Source organism: Tachypleus tridentatus, chromosome 13 (assembly GCF_004210375.1).
Source record: "Tachypleus tridentatus isolate NWPU-2018 chromosome 13, ASM421037v1, whole genome shotgun sequence".
In the NCBI taxonomy this organism is placed as follows: domain Eukaryota; kingdom Metazoa; phylum Arthropoda; class Merostomata; order Xiphosura; family Limulidae; genus Tachypleus; species Tachypleus tridentatus.
The window spans coordinates 264,854,333-264,875,972 of record NC_134837.1 but is presented as its reverse complement, the minus strand read 5'-3'; the positions used below and the strand labels follow the sequence as shown (position 1 = coordinate 264,875,972).

General features: G+C 34.8%; 1 protein-coding gene and 1 long non-coding RNA gene across 8 annotated transcripts in view; one reads left to right on the top strand and one right to left on the bottom strand.

Moving 5' to 3' along the window:
- LOC143238278 (uncharacterized) overlaps positions 1–20,310 on the top strand; it is a 312,759-nt gene extending 292,449 nt beyond the window's left edge. Inside the window, exons 1-4 of one of the 4 annotated variants that reach the window (XR_013020493.1) lie at positions 3,206–5,913; positions 6,568–6,720; positions 7,428–7,530; positions 15,303–15,431. This is a non-coding gene — a long non-coding RNA (uncharacterized LOC143238278). Of the gene's footprint in view, positions 1–3,205; positions 6,266–6,567; positions 6,721–7,427; positions 7,531–15,302; positions 15,432–19,332 lie in introns of those variants that run through there. The other 3 variants (XR_013020494.1, XR_013020492.1, XR_013020491.1) reach the window with 3 other exon arrangements.
- LOC143238277 (uncharacterized) overlaps positions 1–21,640 on the bottom strand; it is a 341,463-nt gene that overhangs the window by 235,135 nt on the left and 84,688 nt on the right. The window lies entirely within an intron of this gene.

Below are 21,640 nucleotides of genomic sequence, written 5' to 3'. Positions count from 1 at the left end.
AAATCGATTCCTTTAATTTGAATAATAACAACAACAGAAAAAAGAGCGTTATTTTATTAACATTTCAACCCCATCCATTCAAATTTATCACAAGCCCATTTACCTAATATGGAAACCATTCACTTCGTTATATTTGGATCCATTTAAATCTGTACTCGGTGGAGTATATCGCAATTCAGGATCTGATTAAATGTGAGGTACAAGTTTATGAATGTTATTTATTGTTGTTAAATGATCTTACGAGATTACTTTGAATATCATCATATTCTGAATTATGTATTAAACAAATGGAAAATCATAGGATGAATAAAAGTCTTGAGGAAATGCCTACATATGATTCTTAGGTTAAATGTTCGCGTAAACATAAATTATGGACCTGTAAATTCCCCATATTTGAAATTTTTGTTATGAGTTACAGTAGTTTATACACATTGTATGAAAAGGGAGTGAGGTATAAAAACAGACGTTGGTGTCTCAACGATCTCGGATTGTTGAAAATAAAACTCCGAACAGGAAATTAGGACACTAATGCTGGTAATGACAAGCTTAACATGACAAGTAAACTAAATAACTAAGCATAGTTGTTATATCTATGCTGCCGTAACATACTTTTACAAACGTTATTTCAAACAAAACATAAGGTTGATATTTATGAACGTGGACTTAAACAGTCAAGTCAGAGGCCTTAACTAGGCTTTAAAACTGAGGATTAGGGGTAGAGGGAGCAACTAGTCTTGAGTATCTTCCGATAAATTGTTACTCCTAATCGAATAACGAGATTAAGTGGGACATTTGTAACGTTCTCAACAGCTGAAAATGCTGAGTGTGTTGAGCAGCAAGTCCTGGCTCAAACACTTGAATGACAAGAGCACTTGATGAACTACGTGTCATCTCTCCTGAGATAAATGTTTCTGCTATTGAATATTATCATTTAGTTAGGGGGTTTACTTCGAGAAATAAAGATGCTTAGTGAACTGCGGTCATGCACAATACACATAACGTCGTTTCAGCGTCAGGCTTATTGTTGTTAAATATATAACCTGTATACGTGATTAAGACTTCTAATAGTGAATTAGAAAACAAATGGTTAGAATCAAAAGTAAATGGCCTGGTAGTTAAATCACTCAACACGTAATCTGAGGGTCGTGGGTTTGAATCCCCATCACACTAAACATGCTTGCTCTTTCCGCCGTGAGGGGTTATAATGTGACGATCAATCACGCTTTTCGTCAGTAAAAAAGTAGTCCAATAGTTGGCAGTAGGTGGTCATAACTACCTGCCTTCCATCTGTTATTACAATGTTAAATTAGGAACGGCTAGCGCAGATACCCGTTGTGTAGCTTTACGCGAAATTCAAACCAAACTTTTACAAGGCTCTTAAATAATTTTACTAAAAATGCACATTCACCATATTAATGGCACACGTTACTGAAAATAAAAATGTTATTATCAATGTATCACCTAACGAAAAACTCGTATCCTAAAATGGAAGAGAAAATAAGACTATCCTGACACTATACTGACACAGAGATCATTTAGTAAGCATGTAAAACAAAATCCTAAAGAGAAGCATATAAAGGATTAATTCTGTAGAATATGTGTGTATGTGTTTTCTTATAGGAAAGCCACATTGGGCGATCTGCTGAGTTTACCGAGGAGAAATCTAACCTCTGATTTTAGCGTTGTAAATTCGAAGGCTAACCACTGTATACTCAGTAGAAAGAATACCTCTGTAACGCAGCGTTGATCATATTTAAAAATATGTCCATGTTTATCAAGGGCATGGACCATTTTCAGCTGAACAATGAGAAACTATATTCTATGTATGTGTATGTGTCATCAAAATCCTTTCATTTTGACAAAGTTAAAGAACAAAATTGCGTGACAAATTTGTTTCCATGTAAACATATATGGATTTTTTTTTATATTTGTGAGCTTGCTGTGATATTTGACATTGAAACTTCGAAAATTAATCACTTCTAAGTTTTGTTATAATCCAACATTCGTCTAAATCCATTCAATCGTTTTCAAGAAATCTTGCTGACAAACAAAAAAAAAACAACAAACACTTGGCGAAAGTAACAAGTGTTTTGTGGTAGTAAGTTAATTGTTACAAACAGTTGTTTATAGTTCTTGAAATATAAAAATGCATCTTTATTAGTATCAGATGACAGTTTTATAATTATTTTATTTTCCTATCGTTTTCTTCTTTCTGGTGCGATTATCAAGTTTGATCTTATTTCAAACTACAGGGTGTGCATTTTGTCACTAGGTTTTTCTTTCACGGAGATATTGACCGGATAGCTTCTATAAAATGACCTTTAATTTCCGTTCTGTTTATCGTTACAATCAGTCACGGAGAAATCCGAAAACAGCTATGGAACCTGGTGGTGAGTTTTTATATTCGTCATACCCCATTTAGAAGTCATCAAACATTTTACTATTCCGGAATTAATATTTCTCTCTCTCTATCTCTTTGTGATACAAAAACATTTCTGATTCTTTATGTCAAACTCATGAAAAGATAACATTGGGCTTACGACGAAAGACACATTTCTCAATCGTTAAGCCTAAATATTAAGTGAATAAATTAGTTAATACGTGATGCATAATAGCTCAATATAACATTAACCTTTAAGTCTATTATACTTCTCAACTGTAACTAGATTCATCAAGGTTCTTCATACTAAGAGACAGTTTCAGTTTTTGTGTTCATTTTTGTTAAACACCAAAACTAAAACGGGTATCAAAATGTTTAAGCATTCAAACTTACTGTTGAGTCACTGTTTGTATATAAGAAGGAGCAGTTTCGAATAATATAAAATAAATATGTTACACACATAATATTATAGTGTTACTTCTTACCCCTAATAAGTGCTGGATAGGATAGGGATTAAGTTGCTTGCAAATAAAGTATTTAAGATAGTTAAATTTGGTTATGACGAATTACCTGAAAGAACGTGAATTCTGTTTTCGTCATCAGAATTGTGGATTTTACAAAAGAAACTACAGCGTCAAACTTAATACATGTCACATAGTAGGCTGACACGAAAGAATTCTATCTCTTGTCATTAACCATAAACCTATAAAAATAGGTTAGTAGCATTAGTATTACCTATTATTAAAACATCTATGTTCATTTAGCCCAGCTGTGTAAAGGAAAATTAAATCATTATACAAACTAACCGATTATCCGTGGCCCAGTGCTCACTTGCGGTAACAGCCATTGGTAGGGATGACAGCGTATGGTAGCTTCGAGTGATTTGTAGCCTTGTAGAGCAATCTATATTGAATTACCCTAAAAAACAAGCCAATTACTCCGCAAACATTGAATCTGCGTGTGACCTCTTCAACTTCATTTGCTCTACTAACTAGCAGCAAATTCGGCTTCTCATTTTTTTCTGTACATTCGAATGTACAAACACCGCTGTGTTACTTGGGGGCGCTCTATTATTATATTTACAACAAGCACTACTGAGATACATATAAGTACTGGAGAAAAAAGGGTTTTGCAGGCAAAGTTAAAACTGCTGTTAAATGTACAGTATTGTACACTTACCTCGACCTGTAATTTTCACCCAGAAATTTCTTTGTTTAAAAGAAGAGCTATGTAGTAAATGACGAGTTTCCCTCACTACGATTTGTTTAGTGATTGTCAAATTTGTGCCAAGGGTCTTAATATAACGTAATGACTGAAAACTCTCTTTATTTTTGTGAGAGGACGACTAAAAGGATGTCACAAGAGTTGTTGACATGTTATATTGATAATGTTGCTTTGTGATATACCAGTGAAATGCAAGTAAGGTCAAGCCCTTATCCACCTTCTCTTATGCTTCAAAAATACTTTTCGTTGGTAAAAGAGTTGGCGGTGAGTAATGATGACTAGCTGCCTTCCCTCTAGTCTTACACTGCTAAATTAGGGATGGCTAGCACATATAACCTTCTTGTAGATTTGCGTGAAATTCAAAACAAACAATGTGCGTGTGTTATTATTTGTTTAACAGCGCCACTTCCATATTATTCTGGTTTATTCACTGTGCCCGTGTTATTGTTTGTTTAACATCGCTACATCATTATTTTCCTGGTTTATCTACTGTGTGTAAGTTATTATTTATTTCACAGTAGTTCAGTATTTTCTATTCAAAGTCCACCTGAGTGATCATAAACTAGAAATTTCAAGCACATAAAAAAATATCTTTCCTAAGATAATAATATGATAGAACTTGTTACTGTACGAAATGAAACGACAGTCAAATCCTTTGACGGTTATGGATTTTGTGATATTTATGAGGTGATGAGATTGTAAACATAACACTCTTGTTTTTGTTCTCAAACTGGCAAAGAATGTTCCTTATTTTCTTTTAAATATAATCTTATTACCTACTGCAATGCGTTGATTGTTTTTGTCATTTCTTTAGTTGTACATGAGCTATAGTACAGCCTATCCTTCATGAAAAAACTCATAACGCGCCGGACTTTCTTTATTCCGTTAACTCGGGTGATGTTGGAATTATACCAAAAATATCTAGTGATGAAATATTCTGGAATTGAGTGCACACAGAAAACAAGCTATAGTACAACAGTGCAATTATTTTAAGCACGAGATACGCTCTCTGAATATTATTGATCCACTAGCTCATGTTCTTAGGGAAGTTTCTCATAGGTGGGCTCTTCTGTGGTTCAGATGTAAATCTGTAAGCTGAATATATGATTTCAATATCCGTGGGTGGGAATGACGCAGGTTTTATTATTATTTGTTTAGCTTTGCGCTTGACAACAACCAATCATATCAACTCATAGCAGGATAGTGCAGATTTTCATGGTAATTGGTTAAGATCGACGTGCGAAGTTGAACAAGAGTAAATAAAACTGAAGAACTATAAAGCGGATGAATATGAAGTTAACAAACGGTAATCAGTCCATTTTAAAAGATGATAAATCACGTTCTGTTTTATTTATTCATTGAAAAAATAATAAAAATGTCGTGCTTTTATTTAAGACTTTATATATAAAGATAAAATAACATTCACTGGTGCCTACATATTTGAGCCACATTTTATTAGTTTGTTCACTTTAGTGCTAAGTTACACAGTGGTATATCCGCATTCTAACCGGGAAATCTAGCCTTGGATTTTGGTTATCTAAGTCCGCAAACTTATCAGATCATCTTACCTCCTTCACTGTGATAACATTGTTTTTTTTTGCTTTTTTGGTTTTTATTGGGGGGTGGTTCTTTGGCCCGGCATGGTTAGGTGGTTAGGACGCTCGACTCGTAGTCTGAGGGTCACGTGATTGAATCATCATCAAATCAAACACACTTACCCTTTCAGCCGGGAAGGGGGCGTTAACATGTTATGGTAAATCCCACTATTTGTTGGTTCAAGAGTAGCTCAAGATTTGGCAGTGGGTGGTGATAACTAGCTGCCTTCCCTCTAGTCTTACTCTGTTAAATTAGGCACGGATAGTGCAGATAACCCTCATGTAGCTTAGCGCGAAATTCCAAAACAAACAAGTAAACAAGCCACCTCTTTTTTTATATAATATTCTCGTAAGTTGCGTTTATGATACATGTTTTCAATTCTACGAAAAGCGGTTGTTTATAATTTCATGACAGAATCACTTGCTTACGGATTCCTTATTCATTCACATTTTAGAAGCGCTCGAAGTCACTGTTGTAAAACAATAAACGCTAATATTGAATAATATTTATATATATAATAAGTGAAAGATTCATGCTGAAGTAACACGAGGTATTACTTCGGTCGATCAAACCACTTTTTTGTACTCCCAGAGGGGAAGCAAATACTGTGTACAGTTAGCCAGCACACAAAGGAAGGAAATGAATTATTTTTGACCTCTCTAAAAAAAGGAAGTTTCTACCTCAAACAAGCCTAATTCAGTATTCTCTTTAAAGTAAGTATTTGGATAGTTTTCCAGCAGTAAAGGTTTCTGTTTTACCTCTACACAGTTGTCTTATTTATATCAGACTCTGAAGACAAACCTTTTTACATAATAACAAATAAACAAGAAATTTGTCAGAGTAGTTGATAAAGAATAAATCATAGGATGCTGGACAGTAAAATTAGAAAAAGTTAAAGGTCACGACAATAAATATGAAGAACATCAGCATTGGTTGAACCCACATTCAGTCGTTCTTCCAATCAGTATCAACAACAATATATAATATCTGTGACAGTTTGCACAGGCTGATCTAAAGACGAAAGGCAGAAGACATTCAAAACATTATCCTCTACACTTGAGCTGTGTAAGTTGGTTATATGGTCACTGATATACTTGTACAAGTGTTTCTTTAATAGGAATTTACTACTAACTCCACAATCAAATTTATAAATATACCATGTACGTTATCCATCAGTTATGATTAAGTTGAAAAATTGTTAGAAGTCAAACTTTAAGAAGGTAATATATTTATTGTCACGAAAACAATGAACAAATAGTAATTGAAAATTACTAATAATTATTAATAACTTTTCACAGAATAAACAACTATTTTGTTATTTGACTGTGTTATACTTGAAGATTCAATCAGTGTTTATTTTACTGTAGAGTTCAGAATCAGCACAAGTTATTGGGTGAAGTTACCACCATGAATTATGCATCAAAGGAAGATTGTGTTGCCGTAGGCACCCAACAAGGTGATCTCTATCTGACAGACAGAACTTGTAGAAGTCTAAGAATAGTCCATTTAAGGGACAACTGGTATACCTTCTTGTTCTTTATTGCTGTTTATGTGAAAATACTTCATCAAAATACATAAAAATTAATATCTTGTTGAAAATTACAATATTGAATTTGTTTGGTATTATTATTGTTATCCTTTATGCTAAACGAACGAAGTTTTATTGTACAGTGTGAATTAATTAACGGTTGACGTTATTAAGTAGCATTCAATTACATCTTTAGAAGATCTAACCTTATAGTTGCAAAACTTACAATTTTCATTTGGATTGAAGTGTTTTCACTGAGTTCATGGTGTTGTTTTTAAATTTTGCAGCTTTTATTAGTTAACCACATCAAGCCTAAGGATCATTAGAAATTAGAAACCTGTGGTTACCATTGGTTGAACCGACATTCAGTCGTTCTTCCAAACAGAATCAAGAACAAACAACTAATTTGACTACACTAACTAAGGTTATTGGGACAAGTATTAAACCTCACAAATATTACTCACAGGTCTCTACTCAACTGTAGGAGGTCATAAATGGGTGGAATTGTAGGCTATGCCTAACAAAATATATGTAAAAAGAAGGAATATTAAGTTAGACACAAAACATGAATAATTACTTTTTTAAGGAGTAATAATTTCATAATAAAAACATGTGCTTTTGATTGGGTAGAAAAATTCTAAAAGACGCTGTCGAATTGTGCAGAAACTTGGTGATATGTGTGTGTGTTCTTTTTATCAGACTCACGGCTTCGTGTTTAATACGAGGAGACACCCTAAGTATGTTCATTGCTGATTAAAAAGATGACATATTATCCTGTGATGACATGTGCAGTTATCCTCAGGTAAAAAGAAATTAAACTGAATTTAACAGAATGTTATATTGTAAGAAATAAATATGTTTTGACATGTGTTCTTTTCACAGAACTTGCTATAGAAGTAACCCACTGAATTAATCTTTGAGTGGTATGGTTGTTCAACATCTTTGCCTTGCAGATTTGATTTAGCGTTCAACAGGTGATAAGTTTAAACAGAGCTGAAGGTTGACCACTACTTATTATATTTATTTAAAGGCAGTTATAAGAAAATCTGTTAGTAATATCCGAGATCCTTTAAAGTTTTGGACAGTTTCTAGATCAAATTTTTTTTGTATTTTGGTTGATATGACCTTGTAGTTATCACACTGAGCTGTGGGTTGCGAGAACTAAGGTTTGAGCAACAGTATGCCATTCATTTTCTGCTGCAGTTATCACATTGAGATGTGGGTTGTGTGAAGAGTTCTGTAAGTTAATTGATCTCAGCAAGAGAATGGTTAATTCAATTTCTATGTATAGTCTATAGAGAGTGGTTTCCAAACATTTTTCACTCATGATGTTCCAATCCCTTACACTGATTTGTGTAACATCCCTGCTGCTACATGCAGTGTTTGTTTTTTAATGTTTTTAACACTCCTACGAAAAAAATATTTATATCCACTAAAGTGATTGTGGGGCCTATTAGGCCCCATATATTTTTCCAATAGAAACACTGTGATTTAACAACATTCATTACAAACAACTTTAGAATGGCTCTGACAAACATTTGTTTTTACAATTTCAGCAAACAATTTTCGACTGTCTATCTTTTGATCTGCTGCACAAATGGCATCGTCCTCTTTTTGCCCTCTTTGCAGGCGGTTCACATGAGGTTGTTTTGTCATTATCTTTGCAGTAAATTTCTTTGATTTCAAGCACCAATTGCCGTATAAATTCTCTTCTGGCTCTTGATTTATGTTGACGAAGAAATTCAGGATGTTTTGTCGAGTATAAAACGAAACCATTGTACGCAGCAAGATCTAGAAGGTTATAGAATATGCAGACTGACCAGCGCTTTGATCGCCTCTTTGTTGTATAATATCTCACCAGTTGATCGAGAGTGTCGACACCTGCCTTCGTTGCATTGTAAAGATTGACGATTTCGGGCTTTCCATTCTCTTCTACTTCACCAGACTGATGCTGAGAACTCAGTAGTAGCACATATTTTCCTGGTTTGTCTGAGTGCCTGAGAAGAGTGATGTCGTCATGGTAGAAAAACTTTGGTGATAACTCTCTAGATTTTGCATTTATTTCAGGAGGCAGGAAGGTTCTTGATTTCCGTATGGTTCCAACAAGTCCTGTTCTTTTTGTTCGTAGGTACTTGGCAAGTGTCATTGTTGTGAAGAAATTATCTGTCGTTATTGTCCTTTCTTTTCCAAGAAATGGCTGACACAGTTCTCTGACTATTCTTTCTCCTTGATTTGTTTCTGTTGTATTTCCAACCTTTCCAGTATAAATTTGAGCGTTGAGGAGGTAACTTGTCTTTGCATCTGTTAGGCACCAAATCTTTATTCCGTATTTGCCTGGCTTTGTCGGAATGTATGTTCTGAAACCAACTCTTCCTTTGAAGTTACATAGTTGTTCATCCACTGTCAGGTATTCGCTTGGGTTGTAACTGTTTTTGCAATTTTCAATGAAAAAATTCCAGACTCCAGAGATGGCGGCATCTTTGATTTCTCTATTTCTTTGAGAGTGGATGTCAAATCTGATTTTTGAGCACATTTTTTTTTAATTTGTCTTGTGTAATCAGTTTTCGCAAAAATGGCAAACCGAATTCGGTTGAAAACATTTCGTCTATCGATGCATTTTTGGATTTGCTTATTCCAAGGAAAAGATTAGCTGCGATCCATTTCCAGAGGTCTTCTTCAAAAATTGGTTCTTTCATGACGGTTTTGTTGAGTGAATGATCTGTTCCATCATATTATCAGAAATGAAAATTTTAAATGTTTCGAATGGTGTAGAGACTCTTGGAGCAGCTTGCCTTGTAATGCCTGGGTTCCCATTGAATATATTGAGAGCTGCGGTTCTCCTGTTGATCCTTGAAGGTGTTGTTAAATAACTAAAATTCTTATCTTTGGTCAAAGTTCGTTCACTGGCATCGTAGTAAGATCTTCTTGATTACTTTCTTCACTTTCAGAAGGGTACGGCGCGATTTGTTCATCATTTTCGACTTCAGAAGGATCATCATCACAAATTTCAGAGTAGTCTTCGACATTATCATGTTCACTTTCATCGTCGGATGGTTTTGTCAGTAAATGTACATCTTCATCAAGAGATATCATTTTGACACGGTTTGAAGATTTCAGCTCCTATATATATAGGATGTGTGGATTCTTCTAGAATATTCTAGAAGCTTCAAGAATATTCTAGATTATTCTAAATACTTCTGTAAAGTTTCTAGAATGTTCTAGAACAGGCGTGGGCAAACTAGGCAATAATCAGGACCGTCTCAAATTATTGTTGGAGTAGAGTTATTATCCTAAATATCCATCTTTTGAAAATAAGTTGTAAAATTAATATATTTTTACTATAATTTGCTTTTTCGGTTGCCCAGGCCTGTTCTAGAATTATTCAGGAAATAAATAAAGTCAATTTTATGTTTTTTGATCTGGGGCCTAATAGGCCCCAAAATACCCTTAGTGGATGTTTTAAATTTTTTTTTTAAATATTATTTCGCAAATGTCTGAAAAGTCAAAATATTATTGCTCCTTAAAATATAAAGGGATAGGGTCAGTTAATGGCAATTTCATTTAAATACAAAATTATTAGCCTAATATTAATAACCTTTCAAGTTGCTCTGGGGCCTGTTAGTCTCCACTTTTCGTAGGAGTGTTAATTATTCTGTATTGGTGAAGTTATTATAACACACAGTTTAGAAACCACTTGGGAAAACTATATTGATTGACAATGATCATTTTTCTTCATCAGCATAATTTCCCTATTTAATAAATATAGATCTGATTCACATTATATATATTGGAATATTTAAATAATGGTTATCATTACTCTCTATTCTTAACAAGGCTTTCTTGGTGTTGTGTCAGCATGCCATTAATCTTCTGTAGTTATCACACTGAGCTGTAGGTTGTGAGGACTAAGGTTTGAGCTACAGTATGCCATTAATCATCTGTAGTTATCACATTGATGTGTGGGTTGTGTGGACTAAGGTTTGAGCCACAGTATGCCATTAATCGTCTGTAGTTATCACATTGAGGTGTGGGTTGTGAGGACTAAGGTTTGAGCTACTCTATGCTATTAATCTTCTGTAGTTATCACACTGAGCTATGGGTTGTGAAGGCTAAGGATTGAGTTACAATATGCCATTAATCATCTTCTGTAGACATGTTGTAGCCATGACAGCCAGCCCTTTGATTTGGTTAAAAGTAGCTATGAAAGATCGTTAAAAGTTTTTCAGAGGGAAAAATGATGTCCATAAGGTTGTGACCTATTCGTACTCGTATGGTTGAAGTATCATTCAAGAAACATTAAGTTAACTTACACTGAGGGAACAAATTATTGATTTCAGTTTTCAGCCGACTAGAACGCCATGTTTCATAATGTTGGCCAGATCATTGTCCTGCATAAAATTAATTGATTAATTCTAACAGATTTAAATGATTTTGCTAAGCACAGTGCATCAATTTCAAATGAGAATGAAAACATAAATATTTCAAATGATTGACCAAATCTACTTCCTTAATATATCGAATCTAATGCTGATGTTGTAAATAATTGTTTAGGCAGAAAATATAGGATTTATGTTCTAATGAAATAAACAAAGGTTTGTTTTTGAATCTCGCGCAAAGCTACACGAGGGCTATCTGCGCTAGCCGTCCCTAATTTAGCAGTGTAAGACTAGAGGAAAGGCAGCTAGTCTTCAGTACCCACCACCACTCTTGGGCTATTCTTTTACCAACGAATAATGGGATTGAGGGTTATATTATAACGTCTCCAAGGCATTAACAAAGGACTTGTGTTCTAATAAAATAAATATTGCGCAGAATTATTTATAAGCTACATTACTGGCTTTTTTAAAAATTAAATACAGTTTTAAATTATTATTTGCTCACATGTTTAAGTTAACATCACATTACATGTCTTTTACAACTTTTGTTTTTTTTTCTTTACTGAAACATCGAAATTATACTGACGTAATTTGACAGTTTTATATTGTTTTGGATATCCGCCTGTAGCTGTATAAAGAGCTATAAATATGCGCAAAACTGTCTATAATTTTGGACTGATAAATTAGAGGGAAGATGGCAAGTTGGTCAACACCATCTACCGCCAACTGCTGGGCTACTTTTCGTTGATAAAATAGTGAGACTTAAGCGTCACTTATATTGCGTATATACGTAAACTCTTTACCTTTTATTCCGGTATGCTAACCACTAACCACGTTCGATTTTTTCAAAAAATTAAAAAAAGTGTAGGTTTGAGAGAGAGAGAGAGTCAAACGTGCCCACTTTGCTGTGATAAAAAAACACCTCTGACATAAGGTGTGAAAAACAGCTGAGCCAAAACGTTTTTAGTAAAAATACAATAAGGTCCTCACCATTTAATCATTTAAAGACCAACAGGCCAGGTACATCTGGAATAACTTAAAGTAACGAATCGAATTTATATTTAGAGTTTCAAGAAAAAGAGCTTGTTTCATGTCATAAAGAAAACACCAGAGAAGAAGAAAAAATAATATGTAAAGGGTAAAGAAACTTGTTAAATGTTGGAGAGAAATATTATTCAAACTATAGAAATATATATACATACAAACTCAGGAGAATAATATACAGTTCTATGGAGAATTCATTTGTAAATCGACCAATTCCCAAATATCAAAAGCTCAGCGTGATAAACTGTACAACGACTGTAGAAAGCGAGTGTCACGTGAACACTACGTGAAAAGTAAAAATTGACAAACGGTCGCCGTTCAAAATACTTTTACTTTTGGCCCGGCATGGCCTAGCGCGTAAGGCGTGCGACTCGTTATCCCACGGTCGCGGGTTCGCGCCCGCGTCGAGCTAAACATGCTCGCCCTCCCAGTCGTGGGGGTGTATAATGTGACGGTCAATCCCACTATTCGTTGGTAAAAGTCTTACACTGCTAAATCAGGGACGGCTAGCACAGATAGCCCTCGAGTAGCTTTGTGCGAAATTCCCAAACAAACAAACAAACAGTCGCCTAAATAATTATAATGGTATACAGGAAACCGCACGTGATAGCCAATAAATATAATACACGGTATTATTTGTATTGCTTTTATACACTATAGAGGAAAATTAGTGAGTACATGAATTTGTTGTTTGTTTTCCTTATAAGATCGAAATTGGTGAGTCTTATTATTTAGAATCTGAGATAATATACAGTGCAATTTTTTTGAACATTTATTATTTATAATAAAGCATTATGTATAAAACGTACGAACATATTACATTGGTCTATAACAAGGCCATTAAATCTATAAGATATGCGGTAAACAAAAGAAAAACTATATCGAACATTGCTTATAATTTAAGCGTATTCGCAATATCTTAATATAGTGTTAATTCAATGAGACACACGGTTCAGCTAATAAAGTGATATATTTATGTCGAGTGTGAGTGTTCTCCTTATAGCAAAGCCATATCTGGCTACCTACTGAGTCCACCGAGAGGGATCGAACCTCTAATTTTAGAGTTGTAAGTCCGTAGACTTACCGCGAATAATTAAACCAATTTGTATAAGCGAAGTAAACTATGAAAACTTCATATTTCAAGACTCAACTTTCAACAACCGGTTTAACTGGCTAAATATGATTTTGATAAAAGCGTAAGAACAAAGCGATATAATATAATATAATATAATATAATATAATATAATATAATATAATATAATATAATATAATATAATAAATTAATAGATTATATAATTATATTATATTATATTATATTATATTATATTATATTATATTATATTATATTATATTATGCTATTCTATCAACTAAAACTATTACAAAAACGGCCGCAGGCCTAATAGCTCTCTGCAGCAACTTGTAGTTTTTCCTGTTCGGAAAGCGTTTATTTCTACTAGTAACAATAATGAAATTGTTTGTTCTCTTTAATAATTTGAAGTACACATTGGAAGAATTAACCCACTTTAATAAAGGTTTACAAAAACATATTTTGCTCACCAAATAAGTGCAAAAGAATTATTGTTTTTTTTTTTTTATTCCAACAAACGTTTTGCCTTTGCAGCTTTAATATTAGAATATTCTCAAAGTTATAAAACAATTGTATATATTAACTCTGATGAAGCCACAAAAGAGAAATGTTTGTTGAAATTAAAATATTCTTGATTTATCTTGAGTGTAAAGGTCTTTTCTCTAAACTTTTAACAATAATGACAATGTCAACATATGTGTTTCTCGGTTAATAATATCACCATAATGAAAAACAAAAATGTTAAGATGTAAATGAGAAATTTTATTTCATATTCCTTTTAGATTGTTCGTTTACAATGTTTATCTCAAACTTTACACTTAATAATTTTTGCATCGTTAACTTTCGTCACGTGAACCATAATATAGATTGAATGATCACATAATGAATTAAAAATAAATTTTAATATCATCATTCAGTTCAACAGAAAACATGCGCTTGAAAATAGAAAATCATAGCTTCGAGTTGTGTCTTAAAAATTTTAATTAGTAGTAAAGCGTCCTACAGTGCAACAGCGGTAAATGTCTTCGAAATTAAAATGCTAGAATCATGGATATTATTCCTTTCAGTGTGGCCCACCATGGCCAGGAGGGTTAAGGCGTTCGACTCGTAATCGGAGTGTCGCAGGTTCGAATCCACGTCGCACCAAGCAAGCTCGCCCTTTCAGCCGTGGGAGCGTTATACGGTAAATTCCATTATTCGTTGGTAAAAGAGGAGCCCAAGAGTTGGCGGTGGGTGATGATAACTCGCTACCACCTCTCTAGTCTTACACTGCTAAATTAGGGACGGCTAGCGTGAAAAGCCCTGGTGTATATTTGCGCGAAATTCTAAAAACAAGCCTTTTGGTGAACACAGCACATACCCCAATGTGGCTTTATTATTAGGAAACACGCTCTTACTACGAAATTTTCATTCACTCCTACTTAATTTCTAATGTTACACATGTATGTCATAAACCACTAAGCTAATGAAACCAGGAATGATAAACTGATAAAATTGATACTGCTTGAACCGCGCCCACCCCAGTGGGTCAGCTGTACGTCTGCGGACTTACAACGCTAAAAATCGGGGTTCGATACCCGTGGTGGGCAGAGCACGTGGTAGATAGCCCAGTGTGTAGCTTTTTGCTTAATTCAAAACAGCAACAAATCATGAACCGAAATTGGAAAAAAAATCGAATAAAAAAAACAACTCATGATATAAAAACGCAATACGTGAACACAGTTAAAACTCATTATATACAAACACAGTACGTCAACATAGTTAAAACTCATTATATACAAACACAGTACGTGAACACAGTTAAAACTCATGATATACAAACACAGTACGTTAACACAGTTAAAACTCATGATATACAAACACAGTACGTCAACATAGTTAAAACTCATGATATACAAACACAGTACGTTAACACAGTTAAAACTCATGATATACAAACACAGTACGTCAACATACTTATAACTCATTGTATTTGTTAAACAGAATTTTGATACTAAGAGTTTGATGCTGTAAATATGATACTTACCAGTTATGATTATGATGTGTTCTAACTGGCCTCTTTTCAGGGCTGGAATCTATAAATCCTAGGAAACGAAGAATTTTGATGTGGGGGTAAACGGGAGTACCCCGAGAAGACCTACTTTAACTGGTGGGGCTGTTTATTCGGCGCCCCACCATTCATGGTATATAAATGTAGTTGTAGGGAGAGAGGTATCGCTGCCAAGTTCGTGGGATGGCTGCTAGTTGTGGAAATTGTCTTGTTAATTGTGTACGGTTGCTTGCTTTTCTATAGTATTTAGATGCTAGATAGGTAAGTCTCTTCTTGAGAGGCGAGATGGTGCTTGCTTTGTCAAGGTAAGCTGTCGATGTGTAACTGTCGATATGCCAATCGAATGGCAAGATTCTGGGCTTGTTGCAATGTTTTAAAGTGGTTGAGGGGTGAGTTCGCAATAATCATGTTGCCGTATTCAATGATCAGCCCGATGATTGATCAAGATCAATTAAATCTTGTAATTGATAAGAATAGTTTAAGTTCTACAGTCCTTGGCAATTCTACTGATCCTTCTGAGGTAGAAAATTCGTTTGTAGATTTTTGAGAGTATGGTTTTGAAGTGATCAGTCCAAGTTAGTTTCTTGTTGAACGTGATGCCAAGAAATTTAATAGTGGGGGAGAATTTAAACTCAGTGTTCATCATTGTCAGTTTGACTTTAGGGAGGGATTTGCTTTTTCTCGAGATTTTGCGTTTAAAAGTTATAGCCTGTGTTTTAGTTGCATTAAGCACGACCCGCCACGTGTTACACCAGGTGGTTATACTGTTCAGTGTGAATTGAACTTTGGAGATTCGCGTGACGTACTCCTTACTGCTATGTCGTCAGCATATTGCGACGCATAGGTGTACTTAAGTTTACGGAGAGAGATGTCGTTAACATATAATACATATAAAAAAGGGCTGAGTACTGAACCTTGGAGAACGCCTGCGACAGGTGAACAATGTGGGATGTTAATTCTTACTTCAGTTGTTCTATTGTCTTAAAATCAAGACATCCATCTTGTTAAGGAGGACGGGAGGTTAAACTGAAGGAGTTTGAACTTGAGGCCCTGGTGCCAGACTGAATCAAAGGCTCGTTTAACGTGTAAAAATAAGCCCACTGCAGTGTGGTTTTTATTAAATCCTTGTATGGTGGATTAAAATAATCTCCGAAGAGGCGGCTTTGAACCACCGACCTATGGATAGCTATAACCCGACTATAGTCCACCGCTCTACTAACTGAGCTATCGTCCGATGTTATAAATTAAGCCAACTAGTTTCAACTGAAAAGAGCACTTGACGTCGCTAAGCTCCGCCCAAACCCGACCGAACTTTCAAAAACTGAGCATCGGGCTCTTCCTTCAGCTGTCATCTGAGGGAAACTTATAGAAAAGATAATCGCGAACAGGCTCTTATTTCATATAGAAACTATTAATATTATGAATGACATTCAAAATGCATATTCGCCATATCTCCAGTTTTCTCGCCAACATGTAGGCCAGAGCACAACTCAATCAAACACATTCCCGCTTATTCATACTGGTAGCAGGCATACCGCAAGGGTCTGTTATCAGCTCACTCTTGTACACAATACACTTCAACAACGTTCCGTTCCTCAAACTCGGGTATACTCATGCGTCACAATATGCTAATAACGCTGCTGTTTGGAGTACATCAAGAGACTCATTGGTCAGAGCTGGTAGAGCTCAAACGTCGCTCAATCACATAAGCGAATTGTGTGATCGCTGGCGTATAGCTTTAAATCTTAACAAAATACAGGCAATTATATTTCACCCATGTTGTAAAAAGAAAAAGAATAAATTAACCCAAACAAAACTTACCCTACTAGACACCGATATAAAATTAACTAAATCTATAAATAACTCGGAGTCATCTTCAATCGATCTGTATAATAGACGGGTCACTTTAGCGAAATTTTCAAATCTGTCAATCAACATAATACTTTTCTCAGGCGCATTGGGAGGTTCCCACAAAGGACGCTTGGCCAGTACCACTACAACTATTTACAAAGCTTGTATTAGACCACTTACTGAATATGGATACATAGTCGCGTGCAGCATGACCAATGACCTCATGCAAAAGTTAGAAACACTAGGATATCGAGTTCCCCGTGTAGCATATCGTTTACCAAGGATACTTAGATTCACTACGGATATTACCTAAACTTAGTGAAATAACCCACAATTTAGCCGCAAGATATTATCAAAGAGCCAGAACAAGAAATACAATTCTCAAACTTAGCTGAAACACCCAACACGTGGCGCGCCCACTAGTCTCCTTAATATATTTGTAGTGTATAGAGTACTAACCAGTTTTCCCCACACCAGATTCTAGACACAGGATCTATAGATCCCACGCCACTCTGAAGGACCCTAAGTCCCATACCGGTCGTTTATCTTTGTGATACTTACTAGTCAGCGCCTGTCGTCGGTTTTTCCGCAGCTGCTTGCTTGCCTACTGTCCATAACCACAGTTTGTTTGTTTATACGTGTCAGTAATGTGCATGAGTATTTACATACGTGAATACGTACGTTATTTTTTGTTGTGTTTTTCTCATGTAGCTTAACCTAATATCCAGTCACGAGTGGGGTGGAGAGAAATTAAATTTCTCAATTGATTCTGACTTATAACCTCGGCTTGGGACCAGTTAGATCTCAAACCGAAATATCTGCTGTAAACATTTAAAGTTCAGTTATTTAGCTATCAACTTTTAGAGTTCAGTTATTTAGCTATCAACATTTAAAGTTCAGTTATTTAGCTGTCAACTTTTTGTAGATAAAGTTAGAGAGAAATAGTATTCAGGAAGACCTTTCCTCTGCATATTTTGTCTGGTCACTATTTTTTACGTTTTTCTACCCTTTCAAATATGGGGTGTTACGAAACTAATGAAGTGTATTCATATTTCATAATCGCTGGTTCTCGCGAACGCGAAAAATCAACTTGCAGTGTAACTGGTTGCACTATGGTTTTAAAGAATCCTTGTCTTATTAATCTAACATAACACATGGAGAGGCACGATAAAGCAGAATTTCAAAATCTAGTAAGAAGACGCGAAGCTTCAACTATGAAAAGATCACTCCTGCAAGGACCCGGCATGGCCAGGTGGGTTAGGCGTAATCCGTGGGTCGCGGGTTCGAATCCCGGTCGTACCAAACATGCTCGCCCTTCCAGCCGTGGAGGCGTTATAATATGACGGTCAATCCCACTATTCGTTGGTAAAAGAGTAGCCCAAGAGTTGGCGGTGGGTGGTGATGACTAGCTGCCTTCTCTCTAGTCTTACACTGCTAAATTAGGGACAGCTAGCGCAGATAGCCCTCGAGTAGCTTTGCGTGGAATTCAAAACAAACAAAAACACTACTGCAATATGAGAAGACTCACAACTACAGCGACACCAAGCGTAGAAAAACTATTCACGAGTTGTTTTTTTTCAACAATAAACATTCCAATGGACAGAAAAAGGTTTCGTAATGCTATGATTGAGTTGGTGACTCTAAATTTGAGACATTTTCCTGCAGTATAGGAGAGTGTGTTTTTAAAGTAATCGATCGAATTAAAAAGGCTCTTAACACAATAGTGGATCGGAAGATTTCGACTTTAGTTGATAAAAAAGCTATAGAAATTGTAAAGCAAATAAGTGAAGAGCTGCAAAACAGATGTTTTCATTGAAAATTAACATCTCATCTTGACTGGATAGGTCTGTGCTAGCCATTAATGTCTAAGTTATTGATAGCGACTCTCTTCAAATAAGAACGTTAGCTGTTACAAACATATACATTCTGGTAGAAAACATCATAGAATTAGTTATAAATATGTTATCAAAATACAACTTGAGTGTATTCTATCACTACTGATAATGCTAGAAATATGGTTAAAGTTGTGGAATTAATTTGCGATGAAGGAAATGAGACTGTTAGTGATGAAAGTGATATAAGTGAAGTGTATTAAACTAGACAGTGTTATTTCTGTTAAATGTACTGCTTACACTTTGCAACTTGCAGTAAAAGATAGGATAAATTAAGAACTGTAGGCAATTACTATATCTCAGGCGTAAAAGCTGCGAACTCCAGCTATAAAGAATATTTCAAAGACAAGGAAATATCATATGCTTATTGTGAACGGGAGATGTGATGGTGCTCAACATATGATGTGATCTCCCGTTTAGTGGAACTTTCTGCTGAACATGTGATGTGATCTCCCGTTCAGTGGAACTTGGTGCTCAACATGTGATGTGATCTCCCGTTTAGTGGAACTTCCGCCGTTTATTGAAGTAATTGAAAACATTCTCTTCAATCCTGAGATAAATTACAATAAATTATACTCGAATTAGAACCGACTAAAAAAGCTACAGTACAGTTACAAGAAAAAAATTTAACTTCTGGAGACTTCTATAAAGTGTGGCTTGTTTGTAAAAGTGAAATATCCATAATCAAACGTCTGCTGGCTCACAACATCACAGAAGTAATGAAAGCTAGGAAAAAAAAACTTCTTAAAAATGAAGTAATACGAGCATCGTTATTTCTAGATTATAGATTTAGTGTTTTGATATGTGAAGCAGAACAGGAACAAGCCATAAATCATTTGATCAAACTTGATGGCAGATTATGTGCAATGAATCCTAAACTTGAACTTCAAGTAACTTGGGAATCTGAAGAGCAGATGGCATCCAGTACATCAGGGGATGAGTTGGAAAAGATGCTTCGCGTGGCTGTAAAAAGCAAGAAAAACTCGAGTACTCCAAAAAAAAGGGCATTTCGTCGGCTCTGAAATAATTCCAGCACCCAGCAGTCTAACTTCATGGTGTTACTCAATGAAGATAAAACATGAATACTTGTACAAACTGACTATAGTTGTTTATGTTGCTCCAGTGATACAAGTCAGTGTAGAAAGGTTATTTTATATATTTAGTGATGTTTAGTCCCCAAATAAACAGTTTGTTGTCTGGAAACATTGAGAATATCTCAGTTGTTCATTCTAATTTCAGCTTGTAAGCTTATGTTATATTATGTTTGTATGTTTTATATAATAAAGGAATTGCAGTAGAAACTCGTTTTTACTATTTCTATTTTAGAACTTAATGTATTTGTAAAACTGTGAGTTGAAAAGTACTAAAGAGTTTAAATAAAATATGAAAATTAAATAATGCAGTATGGGAAAGAATGAGTGGTTTTCTGTTACATACGTTGATTTTACTAATACTTGTCTTAAATGTGTATTAAAAATATTGTTACTGAACAGAAGCAAAAATAATAATGAAGGGGAGAAGACAAACTCAGTGCTTCATCCTTCAGAAAGAGAAAAGAAACAGGACAGTAGAAGGAAAAATAGATAAAGTTACTAAGTGTGGAATTTATAATGATTAAATATACAAACTTATACATAGAGATGAAAAAGATATGCATTTCAAAAAAGGTGTGAACGTACATGTATAATAAGGTCACAAGTTACAAAAAGAGTACATAATGCTGCAGTAGAAAGTAATAACCATTTTAAAAATATGAAAAACTGGAATTAAAATCAAATCTGAATTGAACTGGAAAATTGAAATCGAAAAAACAACTTGAATTGAAGCTGAAATCGAACAAACATAACAGCTCAACTTTTCTTGATTTTCATAGAAAACCTTAAAATAAACAACATAGTTTAAAAAGTTATTTCATACAAACATACATGGTTTTAAATTATGTTTTCAATGTTTCAATTTAGGTGTTAGCTGGAGGGAACATAAAGTTAAGATCACTAAACTATACCAAGATATATTTAGGTACATCGATATACATACAATTAAACAATTAGTTCATTAATTTACAGTGAAGTATTCATTTGAATAGAAATGAATAAGAATTCAGAGAAGTCATACACCAGGTGATTGTAGATATTCATTGTTTGTAGTTTGTTATGTTGACCTTCAGACTAGTGTATAAATTATGTTGAAAGTGAAAACTATACAGTGTAATATAGTAGCCCAAGAACATGGGTGGGTGATGATGACTAGTCACCTTCCTACAGTCTTATACTGATAACTCAGGGACGGCTAGCTTTGCGCGAGATTCAAGAACAAACAAGCCAAATCTTTGAACGAAATGCGTATTCTATTATAGGTCTGATGTATGTTTTGCAGATTTTTATTATATTATCAAGTGATGTGCCTTTATTTTTACGTGAAAAACTTCTTGCATTATTTGATCATTTCCAGATTCTAGTCAGGATCTTGTTAGTATGCTGTATCCACGTTTATTTGGTATCGTAAGTTAATCCTAAAAATGTAGCCGAAGTAGCAGTCTGTAAAAATGATTCGTTCATGTATAACTTTCGTGGATATTTTTCAGGGTTTTTAATCTGGTGAATAGTATTAC